The sequence below is a fragment of the Danio rerio genome, chromosome 13 (assembly GCF_049306965.1).
Source record: "Danio rerio strain Tuebingen ecotype United States chromosome 13, GRCz12tu, whole genome shotgun sequence".
In the NCBI taxonomy this organism is placed as follows: Eukaryota; Metazoa; Chordata; class Actinopteri; order Cypriniformes; family Danionidae; genus Danio; species Danio rerio.
Genome location: NC_133188.1, coordinates 25,425,325 through 25,444,174, shown reverse-complemented (window position 1 = coordinate 25,444,174; position 18,850 = coordinate 25,425,325). Strand labels below are relative to the sequence as shown.

At 36.1% G+C, this 18,850-nt stretch overlaps 1 protein-coding gene across 10 annotated transcripts in view; it reads right to left on the bottom strand.

The window, feature by feature from the left end:
- usp54a (ubiquitin specific peptidase 54a) overlaps positions 1–16,984 on the bottom strand; it is an 86,164-nt gene extending 69,180 nt beyond the window's left edge. For 5 of the 10 annotated variants that reach the window (XR_012388625.1, XR_012388627.1, XM_073919694.1 and 2 more), the window contains exon 1: positions 16,859–16,984. The gene's annotated coding sequence lies outside the window, so the exon portion shown is untranslated. 10 annotated transcript variants of the gene reach the window in all.
- Between the last annotated feature and the right edge of the window lie 1,866 nt (positions 16,985–18,850).

Sequence of the window (18,850 nt, the reverse complement as noted above, 5' to 3'; positions counted from 1 at the left end):
ACCATTATAAACACCATTTCTGACATGTATTCATGGCATTTATTATATATCTGGTCTCAGACTATCAACTAATCATTCTACAAGCTTGCCAGGACACGTTGGTGAAAGTGGAACAACAGGATGGTGCCAAACACACAATGGCATTTTGTATTGTCAGGGATTTTTGAGATGTTTTTGTTGAACTAACCAAACAGGCTCTACTCCATTCTGTTACAGTATGAAATGAGGTTATGATTCATATAGCACATCATTCAGATCACTGCTTTGAACTGGACTTAAAATAGTAAATTAAAACAACACAAAAACATCTAGACTGCACATAAATAAAACAAATCCCATTTTTTAAAAAGTATAAAATATCACACAACCACTGTCAATATCCCTAGCCTTACCACAAAAAATAATAAAAAATTAACATAAAAAACAATGACATTTTTGTAACGTCAACTTAATCTGGAAAAAAAGCTGTACAGTTTCCCACAATGGGCCATTCATCGAAAAAGACAAAAGCTTTAGCTGAAAAACAAAAGGTTTCATTCATAATGCTTGCATTCTTCCACCACTAGTTTCCTCCCCCTGTCCCAAAGGAATAACAAAATTGTTTTCCTAGCTTCACAACTGCACTCATTAATGATGACTGTCCTCCCATTATCATCCCAGAAGAACCATTTACTTTACATTTAGTTGGGGAAAAACTTTAAATCAACACACAAATCATGGATAATAATATTACCCAGCTCATTCATGTTAATAATATTACCTAATACACTTGATAATAGTGTTACATAACTTTGGCATTACAAAACATCACAACAAGAACCAAAATTGTGCATGAAAAGTCCCATATGAAAATACTGTAGGGCAAAATTTACCTGTTGACTGACCTCACAATATCCTTTCAGAGATGTTATCCATCCTTCCTGGTTGGAAAATTTATATATAGTACATCTAAACATATAACTAGCAATTTGATATGTATAATAAAGCATCAAGACATTTGTTATAAAAAATAAACATCAGCTTTTCACCACTTTTTACATTTTAGGCCGTCCTGGCTACTGTATTTATTGTAAGTGTTCATTTGCATGAACTAAAAAAAGCTTTTTATAACCCGCTTCTCATAGCAAGAGGAAAAAGAAGGGAATGGAAGCAGGTATGTCATGTAAATGATCACATCCAAACCACAAAACATTGAGCCAAACACAGAATTTACATATACATTCATCTGAAATACATCAGAAAAAAAGCATCCGGGTGATTCAGAGGTCTGCTGGCTGACTATTCCTGCTTTACTTGATCTACTTCCTGAATGACATCATCTTCACTGAGTGACACCTCCTGGACAGCGAGGCTGGCTTTACTCACTCTGTCATGTGATTACCACACACAGGCACTGTAGTCATTTAATGACATCAGAGGACAAAAAGACTCCTTATGCATTGTCTGACTAAACCTACATCTGCTCCACCAATACTACACCAGCTATCAATGGAAAATGGGTCATTATTGGAATTTATTGCTTTCTTCTTCAGCACTTTTCATTGCCTGCACAGTATATATGAGTCCTAATATCTTTTTAGTAATTTCCTGCATTCATATCCGCTCAAGGTTTCATTTTTCATTGCCTGAGACAGCACAACAGCTCGTGGCATTTAAAAACAGATCTGTGACTACTTTATGGCATGACAGACAGCTTGAATAAATCAGTGCAATGTCAAAGACTGCAAGGAAAAAGCCAAACTGTTCATATCTGATGTCTTCCATACACAGCATAGTGCTAACAGTATTGTACATTATAATAATTCAGTGAAAACGGAGCGCTCTAGGATTCCCTCTTAAATGACAGAAAGCCTGAACGAAGCCACTAAATGTTTAAAACAGAGCAGTCACACCTGTCAGCTACAGCTCTCAAGCGTACAGTTCCTCCGAGCCTGTAAAACAAACCCTCAAGCTTACAAAAGGAACTTATAAAGCTTCATACAGCGTCTCTGTACTTACAGTGGCTGTCTGGCAGACATCTGTGATCCGGTTGTGAGCGGCTGTAATGTGTATCTCTTGCTGACAATCATGCAGGTTTCTCCAGGTGATTCTGAAACAATGACATCATGCCTATCAGCACACACCTGTTTCCTCAGGAAGCTCCTCCCACCTTCCTGCTTTTAAAGGGATAGGCAGGGTACCACTAAAGACCCTGTGACAGCTCATAAAGAACGTTCATCTGTTTGGACAGACTCGGTCATGTGAGCTGATGCCAAACACTGCGTTTTGGACAAATATGACCTTGCTCAGATAGCAAACACTTAAGACTGTTAACAGAGACTGAATACAAAGTCAGTCAGCCATATACAAAGAAGTGTGACCATGTCCTGTGGGTGTTTTGGGATATACTAGCTGAGCCTCAGGATTAATTAATTAAAAATATATGAATCAGCTGACATGTTCTTAAATGACAAACTCTAAATAGTTATTTTACAAACACTGGCTTTTATACAATTAATACGGGCCGTTTAGTTGGTCCTCGTTTTTGCGAGATTAACCCCGGAAATGTCATTTAAAATTAGCAACTGAAATGTCATTCATAGCCAGAAACATCAATGAATGCCATATGGGATATTTTTCTGCTGTAATCCTCTTTGCCATAATAAAGTGGCGGTGTTGCCTGAATGGACAGTGAATGGGCGAATGGGTCTAATTTCATCACTAATTTGTCTTGAAGATCTGTTATTAAGTGCTAAGCCTTTCTCAAAGCTCTGCTAATTGGGCATAATTAAAACCAAAGTACTTAAACATTAAGAACCTGTCATCTGTAATCTTAATCTGACTGCCGTTCACATTAAGACATTAATCAACCTAAAAGCAGAATATATCAGCAGGTAAAATGCATTAAAATACATACATGAACACAATTTTAATTTCCACCAATTATTTAGCTGTATTGTGGTTTTCATATTAGTGTTGACATTTCATATTTCATAATAGTGTTAAGCTTATCGATGTTGTGCGCTTTCCTCTCAATCATAAAATACACAACAGAATCGGTCAGCAGCAGTCAAGAAAACATCATTGTACTGTGGATATGTTTACACAAGCATTGCAATTTGGAACATTAAGCCATGTCGTATTTATTGATATAATCAACAGAAGAGACAACTTTAAAACAAGCAGCATTAGACCTTGATTACACAAATGTGCTTTTTGTGTTGAGAGACACCTTTTTAAATGTTTTACTAATAGCCGCGAGCATTTTGCATGCTGCATATGTGCCTTGTGCTTGAACCGCATCCTGCACCTCAAAGTTTTGCTGTTACGCTATCTGCGTCTGTAGTAGACATATCGTCGACTTGGTATTATAAGGTTCTATCTGCGTTCTGATCGATTTTGAAATATTGAGCTTCAAAAGTTTTTGCATTCCACATAGCAAACAGTATGTGTGTAACATTAGTTTTTTTTTAAATAAACAGTCTTAAGTGTAAACAACTTATAAAAATACATCCCATAATGTAAATAAGTTGTCATTTAATAAGAATGTCAGTAACTCAAATTTGACAAAAATGTCAGATAGAACCTCATAATTCTAAGTTGACAGTTTTCAAAGTATGGAAAAGTTAAGGTTTTAAAAACTTCTGCTATACCTTTCCTAAGGTATGTGTAAGATTTTTTATTTACGTTCTTTATTTTTTTTGAACGAAAGTAACAGTTTCCAGTGTAACGGAGGCCAGCTAGTGTGTGCTGTGCAGGTTAACCTCACTCCTCTGACCTCTAAAGGTGCTCTAGCGACAGACGCTAGAGGTCATGGTCTTTAGCCTCCTTGTTAGAGCAACCGACTCCCATGCGGAAGGTCGCCGGTTCGATCCCAGCTCGGAGTGGGTTGGGTGGTGTAGGACCGGTGGTGTTACACCAGCAGAAAAGATATCCAAAGATGCCATTTTAAATTGCAAAGAAATCTGTGTTTTTGAAGCTAATGAAAAAAAAAATAGAAAAAAGTAGTTGTTTTTTACCCAGACAATTAAAAAGAATATATTATAGAGCGGTAATCACAATACAGTGAAACCATGATATTTTTATCCAAGGTTATCAGATCATCAGAACCTTATACTGGCCCAAGCCTAGTCTGCGGTTGAAAAAAGTCAACTCTGAGTGGGCAAAGACTCAACTGACTTTTGGCTTTTTTTGAGTCACTCCAATGAAATGAAAACAGAGATTGAGATTTCCGTTGAGATGACAAGACGACTACAGAGACTTTTAATGATAGAGGAGAGACTAGTAAAATATTAAATATCACAATATTATTAAATATTACAATAATAACAATATCAACAGCAATGCTCACGCACAATACGCAGCTGATTCAGTCAGTGCCTATTGACATAAAAAGCGCACCACACTTATTTTTTTCTTGGAAAAAGCACGTTCGATGTGATCCGCCTTGCAATATAGTGTCACTTTCAATTTGTGCAATTACTGCTATAAAGTAGCTCTTCAATGTCAGCCCCTTTTGTTAAGTATAATTACAATTTAGCCTATATTTCATCCACAACACATATTAGTAGAAAACTAGGTTACTCTGGTGGCATAAATATATCTCGCTCACCCCTTGCTAAAATAAACCTTCTCTCTACCACTTCAGTTGAAATCATTGTCATTTCAAAGGAAATTCACTTAATTTGTAGAAACTTTTTTCAATTAATTTGCACGTGTGTATTTCAATGTGCATCATCGCACTGTGTGTGTGTGTCTGTGTCTGTGTGTTAGAGAGAAAGAGAGAACAATTACTGACAGGAAGCAAAGCAGAGCTCATTAATATTCATAACTCTTCCAAATATGTACAAAAAAATTGGTGCATTCAAAGCCCTGCAGGGTTTAGCTCCAACTTGCCTGGGTGTTTCAAGAATACCTAGTAAGATCTTGATTAGCTTGTTCAGGTGTTTGATTAGGGTTGGAGCTAAAAATCTGCAGGACACCAGACCTCCAGGAACACATTTGGTGATCCCTGATATACAGTATGCTATATAGTGGATCTCAGAGCGTACGAAAAGTGGCATGTCTTTAAAATATGAACATTTATTTTACCACAGTATTTTCTATGAAGTTTCTGCGCTAGTCTGCTGATCTTGACGGCCCGTGCGTGTAAAAGACTTATCTAATTTTAAGCTTGAACAGCTAAATCAATGCTGAAGTCTAGTTAAATGATCACGTTTTGATTACATTACAACATCGATGCTGTAAAAGGAACTGTATAAAATTGAAAAAAAAAGTCACATTAACCGTTAAGCGGAAGTTTATCGGTATGGGAAGAAACACTAGCTGTGCATATACCCTGTTCAAAGAGTTGTAAAGGGACCTGTAAAACAGTTTCTGGAGATTTTTTTTTAAAGATTTATTTTTTGGCTTTATTATATAGGACAGTATTAAATAGGACAAGAAGCGAAGTGGGAGACAGAGAGGGGGATAGGGTTGGGAAATGTCCTCGAGCCGAGATTCGAACTTGGGACGCCCTGATGTGCTACTGCACTATACGTTGGCGCGCTAACCACTAGGCTATTGCGCCGTTCTGAAGATTTTTTTTACTTACCTAAGCCACACACACACACACACACACTCTGTAGATATCTGAGAATAATTTAACATATTGTATTAATACATTCTAACATACCTTTAATTATGTTTGAAGTTTATCAGTACAAGAAACATCTTAGCAGAACATTACATTGCAAAAAAATAAATAAATAAAAAATAAAATCACATAAACTATCAAAGATTCCAAGATTAATCCTAAATAAAGAATTATTAAACATAAATTCTATAAATAAATCTTAGTTTGACATGTCTGTAATATCTAGGAGTGAATAAAGTTTCATCACTGGCAGATCAATTTAAACTCACATCAATAGTTATCCTCATCATGGCTGACCTGTTTACATTGTCACTGTGTAACAAAGCTGTCACCAAGCAGAGGCTTGTGGGGGTTAAATTTGGACTGCTCAACTGCGCCCGTCAATATGTGCGTCGCGTCTCCTCGGGTGGTCAGTAGTACACACACAGTGCCACTGGCACACGCAAGAAGCCATTCACAAATGTGTGCTGAGCTCCCATGGGAATTCTGGGGGAGGGTTAAAAATAGTTTGGTGCTCCAAATTAGGCGCCTTTCTCAGAATTTCTTCCACTCAGCATGATTCCACACTTGAAAATTGGCCGCTAAAGCGTCTCGATTCTTTATCATCTATAAACACAGTGGCCTCAACCATGAAATTATTATGCCTGAGATAAGAATGTAGATATTGTGTTCTTCATTTAAAGCCTGTCTGGGTCAAAATCATTTGGGTTATGCTGTTCTTTTCGCATCAGCAAGAGAGTACAGTAGCTTTAGATAAGTAAGGTCTCTGTGACTCCCTCATTTTTGGGTGGTTTAGGCATTCAGAGTGTAGACTTCCTTTACGGCAGCCCACAACTCCAAATATTCATGGCTGCTAAGAAATTTCATGGTTTTCAAGGAATGTCCGTGACTCAAGCTTTTTCAATAATACACAGAGATATTTAAGCAGAAACAGATGGGAGGGAGAGGGAGAGAAAGAATAGGAGGGAGTAAAAAAGAAATAAGAAATCCTATTCAGTGACTCACAGGCTCTTATTAGGAACAAGGTCAAACAGTTTTTCTAATAAATTGAGTCTTTTTACCTCCTGACATCAAGATTATGCCTGGTAAACATCACAAGTTCCCTCAGCGACCTATAGGAGGTCATGTCAGGGCTTAAACACAGTGTGTGTAATGACCCTGTATGTCAAATGCACTGTCAGCTTCAATTAATATTCAGTTCGGTGCCTCTAAATCCAATTATTTGTTAAAGCTACTGTGGATCTTTTCTATGGGAACAGCAAATAGTTCATATGCACCCCACAATGAGGCATTAAATAAACCAGCCAGCAGATTAAAATCGCAGGGCCTCCCTTAATTATGTCTGAGAGAGAAAACGTTGAAGTCTCTTGTGTTTTGACACCAGTCTTCTAAGGTCACTTAATATCCAACAGGTTTTAACAGTGACTGAGCTAAAGTCATTTTAGGAAGTAGCTATAAAAACGAAATGCAGTAATTATAGGAAATGAGTTTACAGGGGAAGCAATCAGCTGAAATGTTTACACCCTGACATTTGTGGGAGGATCATATGTAATTCTCAGTAGTACTGTGCACTAAAATTATTGCTGCAAGTGTTGTCATGCAAATACAAGGCAGGAGTTTGCAAACTAGAGATTATTCCGGGTGCGTGGAAATGTTTGGAGAAAAAGCACAGAGAATCTATTATTTAATAATAAAATAAATACACATTTTGTTCATATAAACATATGCACAATAGTACATAAAAACACAAATAAAGAAACATAATACAATCTAATTATAATAAATATTTAATAACGATTACTGAATAAGATTTAGAATTTTATTAACTAAACTATGTTATAAAGTGAATACAAATAAGACTAGCATTGAAAAGTCATTTGCAAAACGATTAATAATAATAAAATGTCATAAAAATTGTGTTATCTGTTTCTTGCAAGTGAACTTTTCATTTCTTGTGTACCAAATTAGGATATTAGGAAGCATTTACTTGACATTTAATTCAAATAAATAAAATGAAAACTCTGAATGCATTTTAGCCATTTAATAAAAATAAAAAAAAGTTTTAAAACCAAACATTTTGGAAACGATTCAATTTACAATACAATTCAGTATTTGTAGTTGGTATCTTCACCATACACTGTAAAAGATATGGACGTAGAATCCGTGATGTCACCGGTTTCTGAAGAATGCAAAAGAAGCTACAAGTAGGTGTGGTCAACCATCACTATTTTGTTTGCGCATCATCGCACCAACCGGGGGACACCAAACAAGGGCAAAGAGGCGGAGCGTGAGTAGAGCTAAAGATGCCTGCTAGTATTTTGCTTACACAGACTTTTCTTTTCGAGAAATGCTTAATACTTTATTACCTATGACTCGTTTGTTTTCTGACCCCATGTGCTTGGTTGTATACTATATCAACAAAGTGTTTAGACTTTTAAAACCACTGTTGAAATACATTGAGCCTCTAAGCATTGTTCTTACAACATTTTCTACAGGAGAAAAATGCGAATTACTTTCAAACACTTCAGATAAAACCCAGGCATAACACTGTATGACAATGTTTCAGATGACTGTTCTAGAGCCTACAGCTAATCAATCTTTCAGATTCTGCAGTGCATTACAGGTCTAAAGAAAAACATAAATGATAAATTATTAATAAAACAAATACATTTATAGATATGCAATACAAGTATATAATTTCACTCACATGGGAAACAGAGGCCACGTGAATGGTTTGTGAGCACAATAAAGTGCAAGCAATATCAACTGATAATTGTAGGAAATTATTCCAAAAAGCAACTGAGTGTGAAAAGCCACATAAAACAACACAAAAATATGATGAGTTCAGCGGCTAATCAGCCGGAATCAGCTGAGGTGAAGTGAGGGCGACCAGCGAGACCTAGCTGTCACTCAAGTGGCCACACCCTTAATTATGCAGACTTAATATAACCTAATATAAAGGAAACAGATGTCATGAAGGGTAATATTAGCTATATAAACCAAAATTATTCTTTGTACCGGGCTGTAAACACCTTTTTTTCCTGCTGTAAAGTTGGTCATTTTAACAGTGGGCTTAATAGAAATTTGCCAGGATTAGCGGAATTTCAATGAATTGCAGTTTCAGTTACTTCCATATTAGCTTCATGAGGAAGAGAGGGAGGTTGCTGCTTGATCTTCACAGACACATAATAGTACATCAGTACATCTATTACATTATAATTTAAAACATAACAAAACTTGAATTTATACTGCTGCAATCTGTTTTGTTTTCACAGTCTGCGCGTGCTATTTGAAAATGAATGCCACAGGGTTGATCTTTTAATAAAACAGCATTCAAGCATGGTTAAGTAAGCATTCATATTCACTCTATCCATTTTTACTAAAAGAACGCTGCAGGTTTAAAGTTATTTAAAAGATCAAGTGTAAAGTAAAACCAAAAGCTGTTACATAATGAAAGATCCAGACAGTCACACGGGTTACATGTTACTATCAGCTGCAGGCCAGCAGACAGAACTTAATGAGAAACAGGAAGGTGCGCGTGTGTGAGCAGCACTCAAAAAGTGAGCTAGACCTCTGAAAGCACTCTTTCTCCATTTTTCTGTCTAAAAGCATTTCTACAAATACAGTTAAAGGCAATCTGGACAAAACTCAAATCCTTTGCTATCAACTGATAAAGAAGCAGTGGCACCAATCATATTTGGACCGTTAAACCACACTTGTTGGTTTGATATTTTTTACTATCATTACAATAAATATTGTTAAGTGTGAAACGTACACTCACTTTATTAGGTACTTTATAACCTATTAGTACTGGGTTAGACCCCCTTTTGCCTTCAGAACTGCCTTAATCCTTTGTGGCATAGATTAAACAAGGTACTGGAAAGATTCCTCAGAGATTTTGGTCTCTATCGACATGACAGCATGACGCAGTTGTTAAAGATTTGTCAGCTGCACATCCATGATGCAGATCTCCCGTTCCACCACATTCCAAAGATCATTCTAAAAAAAATCTATGTTGTTATATTTGACAAAAAAAAGCCTCTTTTTCATTCATCTATAAATAATCACAATCAGACAGAGCTTTATTGCCAGGTATGTTCGCACATACAAGGAATTTGTTTTCATGACGGAGTTTCTACAGTGCAACAGAATTACAGAGACAGGACAAAAAAACAGATAATAAATGAATATAAAAAAGCAGTAAGTAGTGAATGCAAATATACAAATAGACAAGTGTATGTAGAGCTATATTACTATAATGTTATATGTGCAGCTCTTATGTGCAAATTGGCATGTAAAGTGTGTTGTTAAATAAGTGTATATGTGTATAAAAGTGTATGGCAAGTAGTGTTGTTGGTTCCACAATTATTATTATCAAGGGTTTATGAGATGGATTGCCTGAGGGAAGAAACTGTTTCTGTGTCGAGCTGTTCTGGTGCGCAGTGCTCTGTAGCATCAACCAGAAGGTAAAAGTTCAAAGAGGCAGTGCCCACTGGCCACGGGCCTCTGTCCATCATGGCCTCCTAACCCTCCCCATATCATAATTTGCTTCATCACTCTGTCTCCACTCCACCAATCAGCTAAAAAATACCAAGTAAGTTTATTTCATGTAATTGTGGTGGAGTTTATTCAAGCCTTACTGAAATGTCATTTGCAGTACACACACACACAAATACATACATACATAATAGCGTTAACTGACAGTATGCGGCCGTAGTGATTATAGCAGTAAAGATTTAGTTAGCGATTTTACTGTCTTACAAACATTCATGCTCTATTTTAAAAAAAGTTTTAAACTTATAAAACATATACAAATCATAGAGGGTTGGAACAGATATAACAGTTTAAAAAAAAAAAAAAAGTTTTGTGGACATGCGGTGTGTGGTGTGCGGTCTGGCGCAAAATGGCTGCAGTCGTGTCATCCAGGTGGATGCTGCACACTGGTGGTGGATGAGGAGATTCTCCCCAATGTGTAAAGCGCTTTGAGTGCCCAGAAAAGAGCTATACAAAATGTAAGGAATTATTAAGGTTCTATCTGATATTTTTGTCAAAATTTAGTTATTGACATATTCTTATTAAATGACAACTTATTTAAATTATGGGATGTTTTTTTTTACAAGTTGTTTACATTTTAAGACTTTTTATAAAAAAATAAATAAATGTTACACACACGTTTGCTATGGAATGCAAAAACTTTAAAGCTCATTATCTTAAAATCATTCAGAACGCAGATAGAACGTTTTAGCTGCCAAATGGGCGCATCCTGGTGGTTTGAAGGATAATAGCAAAGTAAAGATTTGACAAAATGACAATTGATCGGTATTTTGGTGTTGCGCTGTAATGCTTTAATATAGTATTTTATTAAGTGATTCTAGTCCTAAAGATGCACATCACCATTTGTTATTATAATGTCATATATTTAGTTAGTTGATACTTTTAATGTCTTAAACAAATGTATATAATATTTATATGTTTTATTGTATTAGTTTTCACAGTTATGGTTTAATGTAAATTTGTCTTTATTTGGTTGTGGTATTAGTGTCTGTTGTTGTGGTTTACTGTACATTTTTGTAAACTTCATGTAAATTTGTTATTTCAATTGTTGAGCCCCAGGAAGAGTAGCCACTATGTCAGTAATGGCTAATGAGGATGTAAAGAAACATAAATCTCTAATATAAACTGTTGTGGGTCTTCTATACGCCATAGTAAAAAAATTATCAGTCATTTTTTTTGTTTATTGCACCATTGTTTAGGCAAAATCATATGAAATTCATATGAGTTCAATCATATAAAAATGTACGTGAAAATGAAAATTTTAAAAAGGAGGCACGGCACCCAACCCTGCCACTAAACCCAACTGTCATTGATGGATAAGCAAATTGTACGGATTATACTGTATGAATTCATACGAATCAGCCACTAAAAATGTATGAATTGCCATGAGATTGTGTTGGAGTAACCCATTTCATCTGTCCAAGTAATGAACTCTTATCCTCCAGAAGGATTTATAGAATTCCCTGATGCAAGTGGAACAGTTATTAAAAATATTTTATTCCAGTGTCAATCAGACTATTGTTGAATACTGATTAGCAATATTTTCACCTCTATATATCTGTGTTTGTTTGTTTATTTGTTTTTTAAAATAGCAGCAGCATTGGCTATATTCATGGTAACATTACTGATAAATATTCATTATATAATTTAAAATCATAACAGTTTCTTACTAAATAAGCATTAATCAAAAACAACACAAATGATAAAAGGTCTTATATGATCACCTTTTGAAAAATTTCAGAACACCTATTTTACCCCTTTTACAAGATGTAATATAAGCCTTTGGTGTCTTCAGAATGTGTCTGTAAAGTTTCAGCTTAAAATACCCATCAGATGGTGTCTGGTGTCTAAATACAATGTAGCTGTTTTTGTAGCCTGTGTCTTTAAATGCAAATGAGCTGCTTCTCCCCACCACCCGTTCCCATGTGGTTGTCTGCTCATCATCATGCTTTATAACAGATAAACAGCACAGTGACAGAGACAGACTTGGATAAAGCTGAAATACAGCTCCTTAGTAAAAAAAAAATACCAAGTAAGTTTATTTCATGTAATTGTGGTGGAGTTTATTCAAGCCTTTCTGAAATGATGAGTCACACACAAATGCCATTTGCAGTACATACCCACACATACATATAAGCATTAACTGACAGCATGCGGCCGTGGTGATTATAGCTGTTAAAATTTAAAAATGTTTTAAACTAATAAAACATATAAAAATCATAGAGAGTTGGAACAGATATCCCAGTTTATTTGCAAAAAAAAAAAAAAGTTCTGTAGACGTGTATACATGTTATCATAGAAACATGGCACCTGTCAAACAATTTAATGGGTGGGCTAAACTGCACTCTTATGTCACGTTGCTGTAGGCCTCAATAACTCGGATTTGGGTCCTATTTTAACATCAACAAATTTAGGAAGAGACTTGTTTCATTCATTCATTCATTCATAATCTTTTTGTCTTAGGCCCTTTATTAATCTGGGTTTGCCACAGCGGAATGAACCGCCATCATATCCAGCGTATGTTTTTTGCTGCGGATGCCCTTCCAGCTGCAACCCATCACTGGGAAACATCCATACACACTCATTCACACTCATACACTATGGAAAATTTAGCTTATCTAATTCACCTGTACTGCATGTCTTTGGACTGTGGGGGAAACCAGAGCACCCAGAGGAAACAAACTCAAACACGGGGAGAACATGCAAACTTCACACAGAAATGCCAACTGACTCAGCCGAGGCTGGAACCAGCAACCTTCTTGCTGTGAGGTGATTGTGCTACCCACTGCATCCCCGTGCTGCCCCTTGTTGTGTTTATATCACTCCAATATGACTGCGGACACACTATTGACCTTATTATTCAATGCCGAAGTGATGCGCTCATGTTTTGGAATTTTCGATTCAGTTGCCTATGGGAAAAATGACTAGGAATAATGAACGACAAAAAATGGTCAAATTACTTGTTCAACAAACAAGTGTTTGCATGACTTCACAGACGAAATACAATAATATAATAATTCAATATCAGTTTGCAACATCAAGCAACAAAGAGATCCGTTTTTAACATCTAAAAATAAATGGAAGTGAACGAGACTGGAAGTCTCGAGCCAAATAGATTCACATGGCTGCACCTGCTTGTGCGAGGGGAATAAGGGGAACACATACAGACAGTTCTGTCCAAACAGCTTACAAAAGTTGTTTTTTATCAAAACATTTTATAATATTATTTAAAAATATAAATTCTATTAAAACATGTTTTACCTTTAAGAATATTCTTACACAAGTTATACATTTTAGGCATTTATATATGTGTATGATTAGTCGATATGTAATTTTTTGAAATACTACCTATTGAGTCCATAACAAATTTCCCCATCCGGAACAATAAAGTACATTTAATTTCATTCATTTCATAAAAAGAATAATTATTAGTTTCATTTAATATGTACTTGACTAGGGCTGGACAATATAGCAAAATAAATAAGCACAAATGATAAATTATTATCATAAATTATCTTACTTTTCATATCATTCATTATTGTATGATAATGAATAATTTTAAACAATCCATTTAGAAATAAGGTCCAGTAATTTTTTTATTTTTTATTTAACCAACACTACTACGACAAATTGTTTTAATAGTCCCAAAAAAACTAAACAAATGTATATTGTTTTTATGTTTATAATAAAATTAACATAAGTGTAAAAGAGACTCTTTACTTAGAGATACATAAAACATTACAAAGAGTGTGCAATGGAATGCAAACTTTAAGGTAGATCAACATCTGTAAGGCATCAATAATAATAAAACAGTAAGCCTCAAACAAAACAAATTCAAATTTATTCATTTTATTTCAGCTTAGTCCCTTTATTAATCTGGGGTCGCCACAGCGCAATGAACCGCCTACCTATCCAGCACATGTTTTACACAGCGGATCCCCCTCCAGCTGCAACCCATCACTGGGAAACATCCATAAAAACTCACTCACACATGCGGTCAATTTTAGCATGCCCAATTCACCTATACCACATGTCTTTGGACTCGTAGGGGAAACCGGAGCACCTGGAGGAAACCCAACGTAGCACAGGGAGAACATGCAAACTCCACACAGAAATGCCACAATACAAATTATGATAATCAAATCTGAGCTTTCAATTAAAGGAACAAGCCATCATTGTTCAAATACATATTGCACATGCCAAACTGTTTTTTTTTATTGATATTGACAAGGGTGTACCATCCGTCAATAAATAACCATACCGTTTTATTCCCCAGCCCTATAAGAGACTACAAAGCAGGAGAAGCTTTATGCATTTAAACGACAATCTGCTGTTCAATTGTGTTCAGCATTGACAAACTACAGCTTGTTTGTGTGTCTTCTCCAAAGAGTGCATTCAACATCACCCAAAGAGCAGCGCATGTGAGCTGAGAGTGCATTTCTGCAGCCAGACTCTAAACTGGAGACTCTGCGAAGCAGGAAAACTGCTCTCACAAGGAAAAGACCTTGGCTCATATCAAATGAAGACAGAGTTTTGATTTACACATGAATGTCACCCTCTCAGCTCAAATGCTCCTCTACCTTGAGAAGTTTAATAAAAGTTACCCTCAAGGGCTTTTCTGTCCCTTCCTATCGTAAGCCCTTAAAAGCATGTTGTGAAATTTACAGGAATCCCATACACCCCCCAACCAATTAGCCCGAGCGAAGGCTCTGTCTGCTGATGAATACAGCAGAGCGCAGGCCCGCGAGGACTGACCATCAGTATGTTAATTTATTCATTTCTAAATTTTACATAACAATCAGTAGCCTTCTTTCGCATGCATGCCAGGGCTCTTATTTACTTTTCACAGAGCGATTGTTAAAGAGGGGGTGACGAGACAGCATAAAGAGAAGGTTTGGATGGTGGGGTGTCTATTTTGATCATTCCTTTTCCCTGTTTTAATAGACATGGCGTCACCTTGTTTATGTAACACACCGTCACACTGAAAACTGATTTTTTTGCACACATCAGTGATCCATCTCATTAAGGTCCAATCACTCTGTTTATTTTAGAAAGAAAAACAACTCGGTTTATGAATGCTATTATGAATTTATGATCTTGACATTTTCACTGACAGAAATAAACAGATCTCAATATGTCTTTAGACCAAACTAAAATTAAGTACTTTGTAGACAGACAGACAGACAGACAGACAGACAGACAGACAGACAGACAGACAGACAGACAGACAGACAGACAGACAGACAGACAGACAGACAGACAGACAGACAGACAGACAGACAGACAGATAGATAGATAGATAGATAGATAGATAGATAGATAGATAGATAGATAGATAGATAGATAGATAGATCCCACAACACACACTGCAAATACTGTTTTACTTTTTTCAAACCTTTTATTAACATCATTATTTATTTAAATCTTTATGGACTGCATTTTAATTCAGATAAATTTAAGTAATCCAAACCATGTCAAATTACCTAAAATCATGCCATCAATAACAATTTGGAAACTTTTACAAACAGGATTAAATTTTTAATAAACTCCACTTTATTTCTTTAAAAACTAGTGCATTTAGCTAGTCTTACTTTATTTATTTATTTTATTAATTTGACTAAGAGTTTAAAGATGTCTTAATTTTAAACATGCCTTACATATTAAAGATATCTCCACGACAAAAAAGCTATTTATTTATTTGACATGTAATAGTTCTTGAAGATTTCTAAATCTTTATAAATAAATCTCAGAAAAAAAAACATATCACTGAGGTGGTACTTTTTCAAACGATACACTTTTGTACTTTTAAAGAATAAATAAATATGTACACTTTAGGTTCTAATGTTCCTTTATGGTATCAATATGGATCCTTTGTGTACTAGCATGTACCTTTTGAAAAGATGCAACCCCAGTGGCAGCTTTATTTCTGAAAGTGCATCTATCTTTATGACAGACAGACAGACAGACACTAAAGAACACCTGAATGACCCACACATCACTCTCTGCGCTTCTCACCTGCAAAGCCCCTGAAACGCCACCAGATGACATTGGCGGCTAGAGGACAATCAAGTGTATTGAAAAGATGAGAAAGCAATACGTCACCGCAAATGGTGAAAAGCACGCGTTAGTTAATACGCAAGAGACGTTGACATGATAAATCACCATCAAATATACGACGTACCCCTTTTCTATCCTGCAGTGCAGGCTGCATGAAATCGCCACAAAAATAAAAACCCTAAAATGCATGCGTGCTTTGTCATATATGACAGAACTGACGCATGCATCGAGCCTCAGCCATGTGGTTTATTCTACTACGTGGCGAACTTCTAGATGCGCAGCGTTGTGTTTGCCACAGCGTATAGTGTGCACAGCTTCGTCAGCACATTACAGCTTGTGAGATGTCGCGTCTCCTTCGCATATGCCTAGATTACAACACAACCCTCTCGGAGAAGCGCAGTAAATGAAGAAAGGGCAGTCCGAAATACGCCGTGCTGCGTAAACGACTGAACGCATCCCGTTCTGACAGTGATGCATCCCTCTGTTTGTTTACTAGATCAGCACATGCCTGTGGAAGAGCAGCTACGTCTTAACTTCCCAACTCAGACAGCGAAACGTCTTCTCCAGGCTTTTTCGCCTCGGAGGAGCCGACATTGCTCGCTTCGATAAAATGGTGAAAGGTGGTTTGCTTACCTTGTAGAGTGCATCCTCCTCCTGGCTGATGGGCAGGGAAAATCTCTTATTTTCTGAAGCTAAACCTTAAACATCCCTCAGCGTCACTGTGTGCTGCAGCCAAGGCAACCAACTCTCGCGATGCTTGGCGTCTCAGGTGTCAACGGAGTGCGATTTGGATTTGGTTCAGAAAGGGGATGGGAATCTAAAACCTTAAGGTCTTATTTAACGTGTGCATTTACAAATATATATTAATGCTGTCATTATTACATTTAACTCTCTCAAGAAGTATGTTGTCAAATTCTGAAAAACATTTACTTATGTTAAAAATCATGAGAAAATAGGCTACTAATATAAATGTTTGCAGACAGGACCCCAATGACTTTTTTTCGCACACTTTTTATATAAATCAAATAAAAACATTCTTATTACTTTGTAACACCCTTAGAAGTAAAGAATCTATATTGGCATTGATTATTCAGTGAAGAACCTTTATTATTTCTGCAATATTTTCATTCCACATAAGGTTCTTTAAAGTGGAAAATGGTTCTTCATATTATTCAAAAATTATTACCCCGAAAAATGGTTCTCTGAAGAACATTCCATTTAAAGGTTCTTCTGGGAATCAAAAAGTTTCTACAACCCTAAATAAGAAAAAAAAAATTGCACAGTGTGGTAAACGCAAATAAAAAATAAAAAAAAGAAAGGAGGGATTTCTGAATTTACTCTAACTTGTATCATTGCAGGCAATACAACAAACATTATTTCATGAGTTCAAGATTTTTTTGTTTTTTCTCCCAAAATAATCACATAAATTTAAATTTTTGTTCCTGCAACACATTTAAAAAAAGTTGTAACAGTAAAGCATTTACCACTTTTTGCCATTTTTTCACAACACTTAAAAAGACATTTAGGGGCTGGAGACACCAAGTGATGAGGTGTTTCAACTTTCAGGTATAATTTTGTCCCATTTTTTCTGCAAACAAGTCTTAAAGTCTACAGTACAGGGTCTTCGTTGTCACATTTTGTGCTTCAAAATGCACCACACATTCTCTATTGGAGACAGGTCGGGACTGCAGACAGGCCAGTCAAGTACCTGAATCCTCTTCCTCTGTAGCCAGGACTTTGTAATGTGTGACGAATGTGGTTTTGCATTGTATTGTTGCAATATGCATTGGGGTCCTTAGAAAAGAAAGCAGCATATTGTGCTCCATTAATGATTTAATCACAGAAGTGACACTGACACAACCCCATGCCATGACAGACCCTGGCTTTTGGACTTGTTGCTGGTAACAGTCTAATTGATCCTTTTCTTATTCGATCCAGACAGCATTCATTTCTCCCAAAAATGACCTGAAATACTAATTCATCTTACCACAGTACATGTTTCCACTGTGTGATAGTCCATCCCAGATGCCTTAGAGCCCAGACAAGTCGACAGTGATTCTGGACACTGTTAACATAGGGCTTCCTTTTGGTACAGTATAGTTTTAACTGGCATTTGTGGATGTAAAGATGAACAAATGACGGTTCTTGACGCAGGGAATTAAAGAAGGCTTTTGCCTTTGTCCTTTACGCACTGACATTCCTCCAGATTCCTTGGATCTATTAATAATGTAATGTACTGTTTAGGGTAAAACATCCAAATGTCTTTTTATCTTTCAAGGAACATTGTTTTTAAACATTTCAATAATCTTCTCACATATTTGTTGGCAAACTGGTGATCCTCTGCCCATCTTTTTTCCTAGAGAGGACTAGACCTTTTTGAATGCTGCTTTTTTACCAAACCATAATTACAATCACCTGTTGACATCACCTGTTTTAAATCATATAATTATTTAACCAATTTACCTGATTACTAGCTCTAAACTGCTCCTCTAACAACTTTTTTGGAATGCGTTGCAGGTCTGAATGACCAGAAAGGATGTATATTTACAAATGAAATGAAGTTGACCAAACAAAACATGAATAATTTTGTGTTCATATTGTCTGCAATGAAATACAAGTCAAAGT